Raw genomic sequence first — 15,810 nt, forward strand, 5'->3', positions numbered from 1 at the left:
AGGACGTAGACAGAGTTGAGTAACTCAGCATAGACCTAACCATTTCTAAGAGAGTGCGATTTCTTCTTTCTGCAACTCCATTCTGCTGTGGAGTGCTAGGGGCAGTATATTGGGATTCAATTCCAAGTTCAATTAAATGATCTTTGAACTGCATATCCATATATTCTCCACCCCTATCAGTTCGCAAGATCTTTAATGTTTTACCTAATTGGTTTTGAGCCAAAGCATGAAATTCCTGAAACTTTTCAAACGTTTCAGATTTCTTTTGCATTAGGTAAAGAAAACTATATCTAGAGAAATCGTCAATGAAAGTGACGAAATACTCATAACCTCCTCTGGCTTTTACATTCAGCGGTCCGCAAACATCTGAATGTACTAACCCTAGGGGTTCTTTGGCACGCTCTCCCTTTGCAGAGAAAGAACGTTTGGTCATTTTTCCTTCTAGGCAAGACTCGCAGACTGGCAGTTCTCCTAAGACGACATTTTTCAATGGACCGTCTTTGGTTAGCCTATTTAGTCTATCAAAGCCTATATGACCTAAACGTAAATGCCATAGATAAGTTTGATCATCATTATCAATCTCTTTTCTCTTAAGGCTTCTAGGTTTAGCTACATTGAAAAGTTCAGTATTTAGTGAGATTTGAGTATCAGGTCTTAAAACATAAAGCCCTCGTTCCATGTTTGCAACACATATATGAAATCCATTACGAGAAATTGAACAATTTGAACTCGAAAAATTCAATATATAAAATTGTGTTTGTAAACATGAAACACTAATCAAGTTTCTACTAAAATTAGGAATATATAAAACATTCTCTAAAAGTAAAGACTTCTTAGAATTAAACTTGATTCGGGCTGTTCCTCTTGCTTTAACTGATACCAACTCGCCATTTCCAACTTTAAGCTTTAACTCATCTGGGTGAAGATTCTCCCAAGTTTCAAGCAGCTGCAATGAAGAACATACATGGTTAGTAGATCCTAATCGACAATCCGGGAGGATTTGTCGTTCTCTAAAACACATGATTCAAATACAAAAGCATCACCTTCGTTTGAATTGTCTAGAAGCACAGGACATTGTTCTTCTTTATGTCCCTTTCCATTACAATTCGCACATAGAACATGATGTCTGATAATTGTACTTGAAGAAGCAGCTTTGTTAGAGCCCTCATGCTTAATCTTCTTCCTCTGATTAAAGCTTGCAATGCTAGGAGGTCTCATTGCAATCAGATCTCGCTCATGGGCCCTCAACTCAGACTCGAGTTTGTCCATGTCGGAGGAGTTAGGATTGTTCAATAAATAATATAGAACAAAACTGTTATACTCCTGAGGAAGACTATAAAGTATGAGTTTTACCCATTGTTCCTTTGATAAATCAATTCCTAGTAGATTTGCCTTTTGGAATTTCAGATTCATCAACAATAGGTGCGAGTTAATGCAACTACCAGGATGCATTTTCACACTATTGAGTTCTTTTGCAAAGATACTAACTAGGAGTGGATCGTGATGAGGGTTATTCATATTGGCACTACAACATATCAATAAACAGAAGTAAGGTTTTGGTTCTATAAATTCATACACAGGTTCAGAAAACAAATAATCACTTATGTTATAAAAATACTAAATCTAACATAGTTTATTTTCCAAGGTTTCCAACGAACTGATACAGTGTCCCGTTTAGGTGAGAGTCAAAGCATCATCCATTGAATAGAGTTGTCAATTCATCTAAAATGTCAAACATTCTAGCAACCTTTTATTCGATCAAGATTGGAATTCAGCGTTGTCCCGTTTAGGCGAGAGTCAAGGCAATTCTATCTTATGAGCTTCTACCATTGTTTCGTATTCTTATAAGTCTTACATAGTCGCCACCATTAGGGTGGTCATGAACCATATAAATAAACCTATAAGAATACTTATCTTTCGAGATTAAACGGCGCTAACTTGCTAATGAACGTTCCTCCATTAGGGAGGATTACTCACTAAAACAATAGCTATGTTAAACCAACAATGGAGATCGAATTTCTCTTGATTAAAGCTCATTATTTAAACATGTATTTTGTTTAATCATTTATATTCCATATCTCAATAATGAAATATTACAAATTAAAGTAAAAACTTTAATTAAATTTCAAAAATGGAATAATTTTGAAAAATATCTTATTTAAGTTGTTTAGAAAAATCTAAATACCCAACTTAAAAATATTCCTCAACCAATGACTTAATTAAATATTACCAATTAAGTAGTAACCACTTAATTTAGAAGATATTCCATTTTAAGTTCCCATATTTAGAAAATATCAACTTAAAAAATATCTAAAGAATCTCAATAACCAATTTCCAAAATTCCTCAACTTAATTTATAATAGGAAACTCAAAAATATTCAAATCTAAGTTGATTTGATAGATTTAACTAAATCTCAACTTAAATAGGAATATTTAATGAAATTATAAAATTAAGATTCAGAAAGAATTTATATGGTTATAATTCCATATTTAATTAAAAACAAGAAAAATACATATAGCTTTCCAGAATATAACTATTCAAACTATGTTTTTCTTAAAATAATTTCAAGGAAGAATGAAATTAATTATGTTGCTAATCAATCTTTTATTAGGTTAAACTAATATAATTAACCTAGCACAGTTATCCAAATCAGGCAAATGGGCCTTCACAATTGGGGTTGTTCATGTGAGGGGGAGCTGGGTCCAGTATGTCGCACCCACTTCTAAGGCTCCCAACTCTCACACAAGGCCCAAAAGAGAGGAATTTAACCTTAAAATGAATAACTGTTATTAATTGAATAGACTCACAACTAAATGAGCCTAAATAAAATCTATCAGTTATGATATTTTATTTAGCAACAACCACCTATATGTATCTATAACAGAAATTAAACATATAGGCTCACACAGGCATACACATTTGGATGGATCCTATTATGTTGCTAGGTCATACACAGATGAAAGAAGTTTGTAAAAATTACCTGTTACAAATTATTTACTTGATCTATCGTCAATTGAACCTTTGGTTAAAATTAGATCATCTGATCTATCTTCAAGTTAACCAAGGCAATTTAGATCAAGCAATAATAGGTTTTAGAAAACTTACAAACAATCTAAAACACATACTCCTGCAACAAGGTTAGATTTGGATAGTTGGATGTAGGATTTATTTAATATTAATCATTTATTTCGAAAAATAAAAATAAAATTAAACCTACCATTTTGAAAAATTAGGTTTTGGGTAACCTAAATGTCATTTCAAAATAAATTGCTAACTTTCCTTTTAAATTTCATGTTATTTAATAAATTAAATAATAAAATAGAAAAAAGTAAATACATACCCTTTTCTTGTTTTACAATTTAATTTAATTAAAAAATAACAAAATTTAAAAGTTAACAAAAATACCTTATTTCCTCTTTTAAAATTATCATGATTATTGTGATCTTATTTTAATTAAGGTCAAGTTACCAAAAAAAATAATATCTGACCTTAAAAAAAATAAAATAATCAAATTTTAAGGAAATAAGAAAAAGGTAAGCAAAACTTGATTTTTTCCTATTTTCAAAATCAAATTACACTAATATCTAAAATTAATTTTAAAAATTAAAATTAATTTATTTCTGATAATTAGATTTGAAATTTGAAAAACAAAAATCAATATACAAAACTACACAAAAAATCGGAATTTAATTCCATGAAATAGCATGAAAAATAGAAAAAATTGGAAAATTGGATGAACTGTACGGATGGCATGCTGTGCATGGCCATCCGCGCGCGGATCCAAGGTGTATGACCGAGAGATCACGGCGCAGGGAGGCTGCAAGCAGCCATTCCGCGCGCGTGATGAGTTGCTCGTCACCCCGATTTTTCCAATTTTCAAAAAATCATAACTAATTCAAATTAAATCGAAATCGAGTTCTGTAAAAAAGTAAATTGCTTAGAATTTTCCAAACTATCCAACAAAAATAATTACAGAATAAAAACAGTAACCATTTTTCCCAGAATTCACAAACAACATTCAAACATCAATATGACACTCAAAGCAACATGATAGCATCCAAAAAACAAGCAAATCGTTTTAAGTCCAAATTTCTTGCAAGAAAATCAATTACCATGGCTCTGGTGCCAGTTGTTGGAAGTTATTTTACCAGGAACTTAGATCTACTCACAAGTATGTTGATTTAACAACCTAAATATGAACTTCTAAAACGATATGAAATTAAACACATAAGAGTATCAGAAATCTTACAGTGATTGCAGCGGAATATATATGTCTCCTCCCACTCAGATCTCTAACCCTTGATTCCTTTCTGTAGCAGAGTATAATCAAGATCTGAGCCCGATAGTCCTTCTTTGTTGTTTCTGAATTCTACACAGCCTTCCTCACTATGATTGAGGTATTACTTGATGTGTGTGGGCACTACTCTAGCACTTATACATTTCGAAACAGTGAAGGAAGAGAGAGAGAGAGAGGGTGGCGGCTCAGAGAGAATTTTCTGAGAGAAAATTCTTTCAGAATAAAGCTGTGAAAAGGTTGTACAGTTGTATGTAACTCTGAAGCCTTTGCCTTCTATTTATAGAAGACCACCAAGGGCTATGATTGACATTTGGAATTGAAAAAATCAAAGAGAAAAGGAAGCTAAGTGGCCGGCCTAGGCATTGTGGAAACAAGGCTTGCCACTTTTCCAACTTTCCTTTTCCTACACTGATAGTTTCCTGTTTTGTGAAAAACTGCCAATTCCATTGTTCAACCACATTAATGAAAAATCTAATTATTTAATAATTAAAATTAATTATCAAATAATATATTATCATTTATTTTATTAATAATGAAACTAATTAAAGTTTCCTAATTAATAAATATGCCCTTCAAAATCTCTATTTACTGTTTTGCCCTTAATAAGTGATAAATTCTCAAATAGACAAGTCCATCTTGAGAATTTTTAATTGATTAATTAAAATCAATTAAATGAGTCTTACAAGTAATATCATCTCAACTAGTGAGGGGACCATGGGTCTATATATCCGAGCTTCCAATAAGCAGATCTAGAATTTACCACTTAAATTCACTGACTTATTAATTCTTCGTTGAATCCACACATAGAACTCAGAATTTCACTCTTAGTATATAGAATGCTCTATATGTACCACCATATAGACACATTATTAGTTATCCATTGTTATAATCCTAATGTGATCAATGATCCTCTATATGGATGATCTACACTGTAAAGGGACTTAAATTACCGTAACACCCTACAATGTATTTTATCCTTAAAACACTTAACCCTGTATAAATGATATTTCAACTAAGTGAAATGAGTACTCAATCATTTATCTCGTTTGGTTAAGCTCGAAGGAAATCACCCTTTGCTTACTATTCGCCAGATAGAAGCTATAGATTCCATATTTATGTTAGCGCTCCCACTCAATCGCACTACCGTGTTCCCAAAATGTATGTATTGCCCACACTAAAGATTTAGGCTTAACTAACAAATCAAAGAACACGAATAACACTCTTGAAATTAAGCCTAACCATATCAGGATTTCGATCATGTGATCTAGGATCAACTTATGATATTGAATTGAATAGATGTTTACGGTAAGTTTCAAAATCTAATTCAAAGTTCAATGTCGGTCCATTCCAATGCATTCTCCATGCATCCAACCTGAGCTTTACTTTAACCTATGTTCTGGAAAGAACATAACATTTCTCCAAATGTAAGTAAACTCTGTTGTAGATTGTCATATCAGTGAAACCCAGTGTTCTGATAAATCTAGGAATACTTTATTCACATAGTCATGTTTATTTTCCACTGTGTTGACAACACAATAAACATGTTCAAGTATGTGAAAGGGGTTTGGATGAATTTATAAATCAAATAGACAAGCAATTGATTAAGTGAACCAAAACATACACAAGTGAATGAAAAATTACTTCTGTTACTTTATTGATATTGAATAATCTGGATTACATTGAAACAGAGTTTTATTTAGGGCATAAAACCCAACAGAGTACTCATTTCACTTAGCTGAAATATCATTTATACGGTGTTAAGTGTTTTAAGAATAAAACACATTGTAGGGTGTTACGGTAATCTAATCCCTTTACAGTATAGATCATCTATGTAGAGGATCATTGATCAAATTAGGATTATAACAATGGATAACTAATGACGTGTCTATATGGTGGAACATATAGAGCGTTCTATATATTGAGAGTGCAATTCTAAGTTCTATGTGTGGATTCAACGAAGAATTAATAAGTCATTGAATTTAAGATATAAATTCTTGATCTGCTTAATGGAAGCTCGGATATATAGACACATCGTCCCCATACTAATTGAGACCATACTGCTTGTAAGACTCAGTTAATTGGTTTTGATTAATCAATTATAATTCTAAAGCTAGACTATGTCTAGTTTATGAATTTTCATTAAGCAAGGGCGAAATTGTAAAGAAAATAGATTCTAGGTTTATTTATTAATTAAGAGACTTTATATGTCTAATTAATAAATATATTAAATGACAATATTATTTAATAATTAATTTTTAGTTATTAAATAATTAGAATTGGCATTTAAATGCTTAAATTGGAAATTGGCGTTTTTGAGAATATGGGATGAAAAAATGACAAAATGGCAAAATTGCAAAGTGGGGCCATTATCCATTCTAGGGCCGGTCACTTAGTGTGATTTTACTATTTATTTTTCTATTATTTTAATGCCAAATAATTCTAACCTAAACCTAAGTGGTTACCTATAAATAGATAGTGATGGCTCTCATTCAAACTTAACTTTGTCAAATGAAAATGGAGCCTCTTTCTATTTACCCTAGCCGGCACTTCTTCTTCTCTTTTCCTCTTCAATTTCAAAATCCTTGAGTGATAGAGTAGTGCCCACACACATCAAGTGGTATCTCAATCATAGTGTGTAAGACTATAGGAGATTCCAAACAACAAGAAGGAGAATCAGCATCAAAGGAAAGAGAGAAAGAGATCCAGGTTCAGATATTGATAATGCTTTGCTACAGAAAGGAATCAAGGGCTAGATATCTGAACGGAAGGAGTCATTATATTACGTTGCACCCAATGTAAGGTTTCCTAAACTTTATATGTGTTTATTTCATTGTTTTAGAATTCATATTAGGATGTTAATGAAACATACATGGTAGTAAGTCTAGATCCTGGTAAAATATTTCCAACACATGGAACGTCAAATACTAAAAATTGTGCCATTATAGTTATGCTCTTCGGAGCTTGCCCAACAGTGAGGGGTAGGTGAATTTGCCCTACAGGTGCGACACCTAGGCCGGAGAAACCATACATAGGCTGGAGACAGGGAGTTAAATCTTTGAGCTGGAGCCCCATCTTTTCTTACGGTGTCTTGAATAAGATGTTGGAAGAGGCTCCATTGTCTATCATGGTTCGGGCAACCATCTTGTTGGCTATCTGGACTTTCACGACCAACAGGTCGTTGTGTGGGAAACTGATCTTGATAGCATCTTCATCACTAAATGTTATAGTGGGCTCCCCTGCCCGTGGTATTTTTGGTTTCCTTTCTTCGACGAACAGAACTACTTCTTCTTGCTCATGCTGTACTGTTCTGGCATACCTTTCCTGGGCTTTGCCGAAATCTCCTGCTATGTGCGGACCTCCAATAATGACTTGAAGATGTCCATCTATTGGTGGTGGTAGTAAATATTGGTTGTTATCGCCCCTTTGATTTTGATCGACCTTGACATATTTTTGTACATGCGGATTATTTTTTCAGATCAAAAATTCAATTTCCCGATTCAGATTGTTGCATTCATTGGTGTCATGGCCATAATCTCCATGAAAATGGCAAAACTTGGTCATGTCTCTCTTGCTTACCGTTTTTCATGGGTGCGGGCTTCTTGTATAGGGCTAATGACTTAGTAGCCATGTACACGCTTTCTATATCTTCTGTTAAGACAAAAAATGCAGTAAACTTGGTAGGATTCTCCCTAGGAGCTTGTTCGATTTTACCAGCAAACTTTCCCTTTTTCCCATTTCCTTGCCTATTGTTGTTGTTGGATCGTTTACCACCTGAGCTTGAATTGCTTGGGTACTGGGGGAGCTGGACGGATATCCCAGCAGAGGGAGCTTTTGGCTGGCTAGGTTTTCGCTCAACCTCTGCCCGCTGAATGGCTTTCTTCAAGCTTAATAAAACCTTACGTGCGATCAAGGAAGTCACTCATAGAACTATTAGTCCGTTCTTCCTGAAGTCCTTCTAAAGTTCTCTAAGAACTTCAATGCCCCCCAGTATCGCGGATAACTTTCCGTCTTCGGTCACCCGTGCAATCTTAGTTGCCTCCGTCATTAATCTACTAATGTAAGCTCGGAGAGGTTCTCCTGGTCTTTACTTCACTTCGACCAGATCTCCTAAGTGCAACGGAAGTTGGCAAGAAGAGGAGAATTTTGCATGGAATTTCGAGGAGAAAGCCTTCCATGAGTTGAACCTTCCAGACACCAACTTGAAATACCATTGCTGGGCGGCCTTTGAGAGGGTGGCAGGAAAAACTCTGCAACATACATCTCCTCGTGCTCCTTGCAGGTCCATTTGCATTTCGAAATACTTGAGGTGGGATAAGGGATCTTCCTTCCCAGTGTACATCTTTCAGGTTGGCATCTTAAACTTGTGAGGCAATTCTAAGACATTAATCTCTAGGGAGAAAGGGGATCCACGTGCTCGGTCTAACTCGAGGTCATTGTTCTTCTGATTGACCAGGCCTTGGAACATATTTTTTAGTTCATCCAACAGTGCCTGCACGGCTGGATTGACTTGTTTAGCCTCTTGGCCGACCAGAGTCACGTCAGCGTCTCTTTGAGCAGGATTTTGAGCACGAACCCCGAACTGTACGATTGGCGCGTCATGTTGCTTGTCCAATCCTCTCCTCCTGTTCATATCGTCTCTGAGATCATGAACCGTTTCTAATCAATTGAATTTAGAAACACCCGGCTGTCTCAATGACTGGTTGGTTTGGCCAACTAGCTGGCCAACACCATTAACTTGGTTGGAATTATTAGGTATGACTTCTCTTGATGAATTGCTAGACAAGGTATGGCCGCCTACCACTTGGCCCACAGGTGGGACCTGTGACCGGGGATTGGATGGCTGACCATTTATAGTTTGAGAGGTGTTCACTGCTGGATCTTCATCTGTCTCGCCCAGGGGAATGACGGTTGTAGGTTGTTGTCTAGTAGCCTGATAGGCTTTTCGTATCAACACGGTGGCCTGTCTGGTCAGGTCGTCAATGGTTGCTTACTGAGCCCCCAACATTTCCATCTCTTTGTTCCTCCATTCAGCGAACATGCGCATATGCTCTTCAAACGCGAGATTTACCGCAGCACGGAGTTCCTCCTGATCGTGATACAAGGTATTAGTATGACCTTGCATGACTCCAAGAGCAACACGGAAGTTTTGGATTTTGGTGTCATCTCCAATGGTTGTTCGACCATTTGTTACGGGGGGAAGGACAGTGTTGGGAATGCCCTGATTAACTGCTGAACTGTTATTCCCAGTCTCTTGCTGGTGGCGCGATTCCACTCACAGAAGTTGTCACACCATGACCTACGGTCGAGGGTTGTTCAGGATTTGTGGTTGTTGGAACCCTTGTGTTCCCTAGGTTCTGCAATGCAGGATCCACCGCCTGTGGATTTGTAGAATCAACCATGCCTCTACGAGTTTGTACCACCATTGTATTTGTGATTAGATTTGAGAACGATCTTGAGTTCAACTCTCAATGAAAGCACAAAAATGTTGACCTCGCTTTTGGCCAACGACAGTGAGTCAAGATTGTAAGCGACAAGTAGTATAATGTATATGTAATATAATAAAGTAAATAAAGACACAAGAATTTTATAGAGGTTCAGTCCCGAGCAATTCGGTAGTAGCCTAATCCTCTTGGTTTGTATTGACTTAAGAACAAGGAATATAATCCCTTTTCTTAGAGCTCTTACAATAGTATCTCTGAATATGAATTCTTAGACAATTTTTTGACCTTTTGCGTGGTGAGTATGAATCACTATTTACAAGGCTATAAGCTTTAGAGGGAAGAATTTCCCTTCTGATTACAATTGATATAATTGGAAAAATTGCATGTTAAATACAGAATACACTAATTAAGCGATTCAGATAGCTTGCCATATCTCTGTGATCTGATCCCAAAATTATAAGGATTTCTTCGGTGACTCACGATACGAAAGTTGAAATTGCTAAGTGTTGGCGTGTTGTTCAGATTGCTCACTGCCCAGTTAAGAAGGCTTCATCCGAGCGAATATATGTGGCGCTCTGTTCGGCATATCTCTTGCGAGTAGATACATAAAGTTGATTCCACGTGTCACCATCGTATGATGCCATGTCGGAGTGCAAAAATTGGGATAACACCTACAAAGTACACATTGCTCAAACATCTACTCTTAAGTAGATGGCCTTGTGAGTGGACCTCGCTCAAAGGTTTGGAGAAAACAACTGGTATTCAAGTTGGATGACCATTCTTAAAGTGAAGGATGTTCAGAAATCATCGCTCTTGAGAAATGTCCTTGGACGAACTACACCGTTCAATTGTTTTATGTGTTAAGTAGCTAAAGATCAGTTAGATCATGTAATAGCTTTTATAATTCAATAAATGTGCGTTACTACGGTAACAACACATCCAGACCAATAAACGAATAAAGATATTAGTTATCATTCCAATTGTGTCTATGATATAGCAAGTTATGAAATTACCATTAAAAATGCATACAAAGGGTTTGCCTTAACCCAGTAGCTGGACAAACAAAATTGAACTTGTGTAATACAAGTTACCAAGAGTCATAAGTCTGCTTGGTCATTTGGGGGGCAACTACACCCGTACAAAGCATAGGTAAGTAACAAGCTCAAAAAACAAAACATTTACATGTGCAATTATTTAAACTTAAGAGAAAATATTCATTTTAGAAGATAACAAAGCATGATAACTATGGGATTAAAAGCTGCCCGATCATCCAGTTGTCTTAAAACAAAATTAAATATTATCCAAGTTTATAAGCTGCTTGGTGGGCCATATTATATCAAAAAGGGCCCATGCGTCGAACTAAAAAAAACAAAAAAGGAAAACTTCAAACAGTTATAGTCCTTGGCTCTTTATATGAGTCCATATGTGTCATCAGCGGCTGGTTCTCATTGCTTTGGTTGGTCAGAGCATCAGTGTTGGCTACCTCGGATTCTTCTTTATCTTTTTAGGCCTCACAAAAACTAAGATGTGTCTCTTTGTTTTCATTGAGGTAATCAAAGTTTGCTTTTGGATTTGCCTTCCAAAATTTATAAAAGACATCCAGGGTGGCTGTCTCCAAGCTTTCCACCTCCTTCTAGAGTAGCTTCTGCTCGGTACCAAACTTTGTCCGCTGAGAGTCGAGAGTCTCCTCCAAAACCTTCTTCTCCCCGGTCAAATTGAAAATAAAGGTCTGAAGGCCTTCCCTCTCATCCTTCAAAGAATTGACATCCTTGGCCAGAGCCTCATTGTCCGCTTCAAGCTGAGCGGTGGATGACATATCACTGATCTCCTTCCTCAAGTCCTCAACAAGCTTGTTATCAGCCAAAAGTTGCTTATTAACCTTGCTTAGTTGAAAACTTTTCTGCTCAGCCTCCATCTTAGTTTCCTCCACCTCCTTTTAAAGTTGGTGGTGGTCGTTGTAGCTTTCAAGGTGGTAGACTTGGCTCGAGGATACATACATTCCATCTTTAGGTTGAGCTACACAATGAAGCAAAATCAAAGCCTGCCCGAATAAAAGCATGTTAAAGAAAACCAAAGTAAAGTTACTTACTCGAGTGGATTCCTTTAGAAAACTGCCCATGAGAAGCTCCTCAGACATGTCCTCTCCTTCGGCCAGCTGGTCATTCACCTCGAGAAGAACTCGATCCTGATAGAGTTAGAGCATCTCCTTCCCGTTCTTAGTTTCTGGGTTCATCACGGTAGGAGACGATAAAGGTTTGGGTAGCCCAGGCCCATCAGTACTTCCTCCCTTTTAACCTTTGGAAGGGATAGCTATCGATTGAGATTTAGAGTTCTTCTTGGCCAGTGGGATTACATCTGATACTGCCTCCTCGAGAACCTTAATTGGAAGGACAGCCGAGCTCTTCTCAACAGTCAATGGAGGAGTCTTGGTGCTTGGGATAATGCTCTTGGGCGACATATCATCCACCTTGGAGCGCTTCACTAGAGACTTCTGACCGGAGGCATCACCTAACCTCTATTGGGTTTTGTGCCCTAAATAAAACCCATTTCAATATAATCAGATTTACTAGTTAATAAAGATCAGAAATCATTTTATGTTGCATGGTTCACATGATTTATTTCATGATTATATTTAATGTATAAATTCTATTAGGTCCAGAACATATGTATTTGTTCATGATTATAGTATTGTCAGCATAATGGAATATAATCATGATTATATGTTCAAAAGTTTAATTCCCTGATTTGTCAGTTCATTGGATTTAGACTGGCATGATAATCAGCGATAGGTATGCTTACACCTTGGATAAGTGTTATGTCCTTTCCAGGGCATTGGCAAAGTTTATTAGTATCGGATGTATGGAGTATACATTGGAAGGGACCGATATTGATCTTGGTAAAGATATTATAATACCGTTGTATCTTTCTGAGTCAATATCACTGGTTGATCTTAGATCAAAAGATCTTCATCCTGACATGCTTAGGTTCAATCTCAGGAGTGCTATTCATGTTCTTTGATTTGTTAATTAAGCCTACTTTTTGGTCAGGGTGATACTTACATTTTGGGAACATGATAGTATGATTGAATGGGAGATGAAATATACATATGGAATCTATAGCTTCTATCAGGACATAGAAGTGAAACGGCGATTTCCTTTGAGCTTGGCTAACTAGAGGTAAATGGAAGAGCTCTTGTTTCAGTGATTATATTTTAGTTTAATGAAATATCATTTACAGGAAGCTAAGTGTTTTTAAGGATAAAATACATTGAGGGGTGAAACTGTAAATTTATCCCTACTCGGTGTAAATCATCTATAGATGATCTTTGATTATTGAGATTAGAATGATGGCTAAATGTTTACAGCGTATCTATATCGTGGAACATGTAGAGCGTTCTATATGACTGAGAGTGCAATTCCAAGTTCTATGAGTGGATGCAATAAGGAATTAATAAGTTAGGGAATTTACTTGGTAAATTCTAGTTCTGCTTATTGGAAGCTCGGTTGTATAGGCCCATGGTCCCCATACTAGTTGACACCATACTGCTTGTAAGACTCAGTTAATTGATTTTAATTAATCAATTATAATTCTAAAATTAGACTATGTCTAGTTTATAAATTTTCACTAAGCAAGGGCTTAATTGTGAAGAAAAGAGATTCTAGGTCTTATTTATTAATTAAGAGACTTTATTATATCTAATTAATAAATATATTAAATGGAAATTTTATTTGATAATTAATTTTAATTATTAAATAATTAGTTTTGGTATTTAAATGGTTAGAATTGGAAAAATGGCATTTTTGAGAAAATAAGGAAAGATTGTTGTACAATGGCAAAATTTGGGGTCCCATATCCATGGCTGGCCACTTGTGTGGTATTTTCCATTTATTTTCTACATTATTTTAATGCCTAATAAATCCTAACCTAAACCTATATGGTTGCCTATAAATAGATAGTGATGGCTCACACTTAAAGATGATGAAATTTCACCTTCAGTTAAATTTTTTTCCTGAGCCATCTTCCCTTCTATTTTCGAAACCAGCCACTTCTCTTTCCTTCTTCATAATTTCATGCCTTGAGTGATAGAGTGAGTTCCCACACACATCAAGTGGTATCTCAATCATAGTGTGTAAGGCTGTGAAGAATCCAAAATCAAGAGAAGGACATTCGGGCTCAGATCTTGGTGATACTCTGCTACAAACTGGATACAAGGGTTAGAGATCTGAGTGGAATGAGCCATTAATATTCCGCTGCACCCAATGTAAGGTTTCCTAAACTTTATATGTGTTTATTTACATTGTTTTAGATATTCATATTTAGGATGTTAAATAACATACATGGTAGTAAATCTAGATCCTGGTAAAATATATTCCAACAACCTCTTCTTTAATGCATATAGCATCCTCTAAGACATAACTGCACATGAGACAAACAATGATGTCAGAACAAGCATGAACCAAACAAGTGCGAACAAGGTTAAGAACAAAATAAAGTACCCTACATGTGGACAGGGGCACCATCTCAAACAAGTAAAGAAGGGGCATCTTCATTGGAAGAGTCTTCTCCTCCTACTCGACCACAATGGCCTTTCCCTTTCCTACCACTTGGGCAGAAGATTAAGCAACATTCTCGAGACCGTCCCTGATCCTAATGGCTCACTCAATAGGTACTTGGTCACTTTGGGGAGCCTTCCTCTTCTTCTTCTTCCTCTGAACCTCTTGTTCAGATACAACCTCTCCCTCCCAGGCTAACATAGGCTCTCCTACTGCCTGCTCGATCCTTTGCCCATGATCAGACAGATATAGCTTGTACTTGATAAAATTGGCTTCAGTAGCCAGGAGAGAGATGTTCTGCTTGTTTGAGGGAAGTTGGACAATTTCTTGAGCTCTCTTTCTGAGTTCCAAGGTGAACGAAGGTCAGCAGTAAGACAAAATGTGTTAGAAACTTGTATAATTGGTGTCCATATACAAGTTTCTAACACATTTTGTATATGTGAAAAGGGTTTCAGATGAATTTATAAATCACATAGACAAGCAATTGATAAGGTGAACCAAAGAACTTGGAATTGCACTCTCAGTCATATAGAACGCTCTACATGTTCCACGATATAGATACACTGTAAGCATTTAACCATCACTCTAATCTCAATAATCAAAGATCCTCTATAGATGATTTACATCGAGTAGGGATAAATTTTACAGTTTCACCCCTCAGTGTATTTTATCCTTAAAAACACTTAGCTTCCTGTAAATGATATTTCAGTGAACAAAAATATAATCACTGAAACAAGAGCTCTTCCATTTACCTCTATTTAGCCAAGCTCAAAGGAAATCGTCGTTTCACTTCTATGTCCTGATAGAAGCTATAGATTCCATATCTATATTTACGGCTCCCACTCAATCATACTATCATGTTCCCAAAATGTACGTATCACCCTGACCAAAAAGTAGGCTTAACTAACAAATCAAAGAACATGAATAGCACTCCTGAGATTGAACCTAAGCATGTCAGGATGAAGATCTTTTGATCTAAGATCAACCAGTGATATTGACTCAGAAAGATACAACGGTAAGTATTATAATATCTTTACCAAGATCAATATCGGTCCCTTCCAATGTATACTCCATACATCCGATACTGATAAACTTTGCCAATGCCCTGAAAAGGACATAACACTTATCCAAGGTGTAAGCATACCTATCGCTGATTATCATGCCAGTCTAAATCCAATGAACTGACAAATCAAGGAATTAATAAATCAAATAGACAAGCAATTGATAAGGTGAACCAAAACATACACAAATGAATGAAAAATACTTTTGTTTCTTTATTGATGTTGAATAAAATAGATTACATTGAAATTGAGTTTTATTTAGAGCATAAAACCCAACAAACTCCCACTTGCACTAATATAAAACTAATCAGTACATATCAATTAATCCTAAATTCTGACGCTGGCTTTTCAAATGCAGTCACGGCCAAGACTTTGGTGAATGGATCAGCTAAGTTATCTTCTGTGTCCACTTTCTCAACCAGTACATCCCCTCTTGCCACATATTCTCTGATAATGT

The sequence above is a fragment of the Cannabis sativa genome, chromosome X, assembly GCF_029168945.1.
Source record: "Cannabis sativa cultivar Pink pepper isolate KNU-18-1 chromosome X, ASM2916894v1, whole genome shotgun sequence".
Lineage (NCBI taxonomy): Eukaryota > Viridiplantae > Streptophyta > Magnoliopsida > Rosales > Cannabaceae > Cannabis > Cannabis sativa.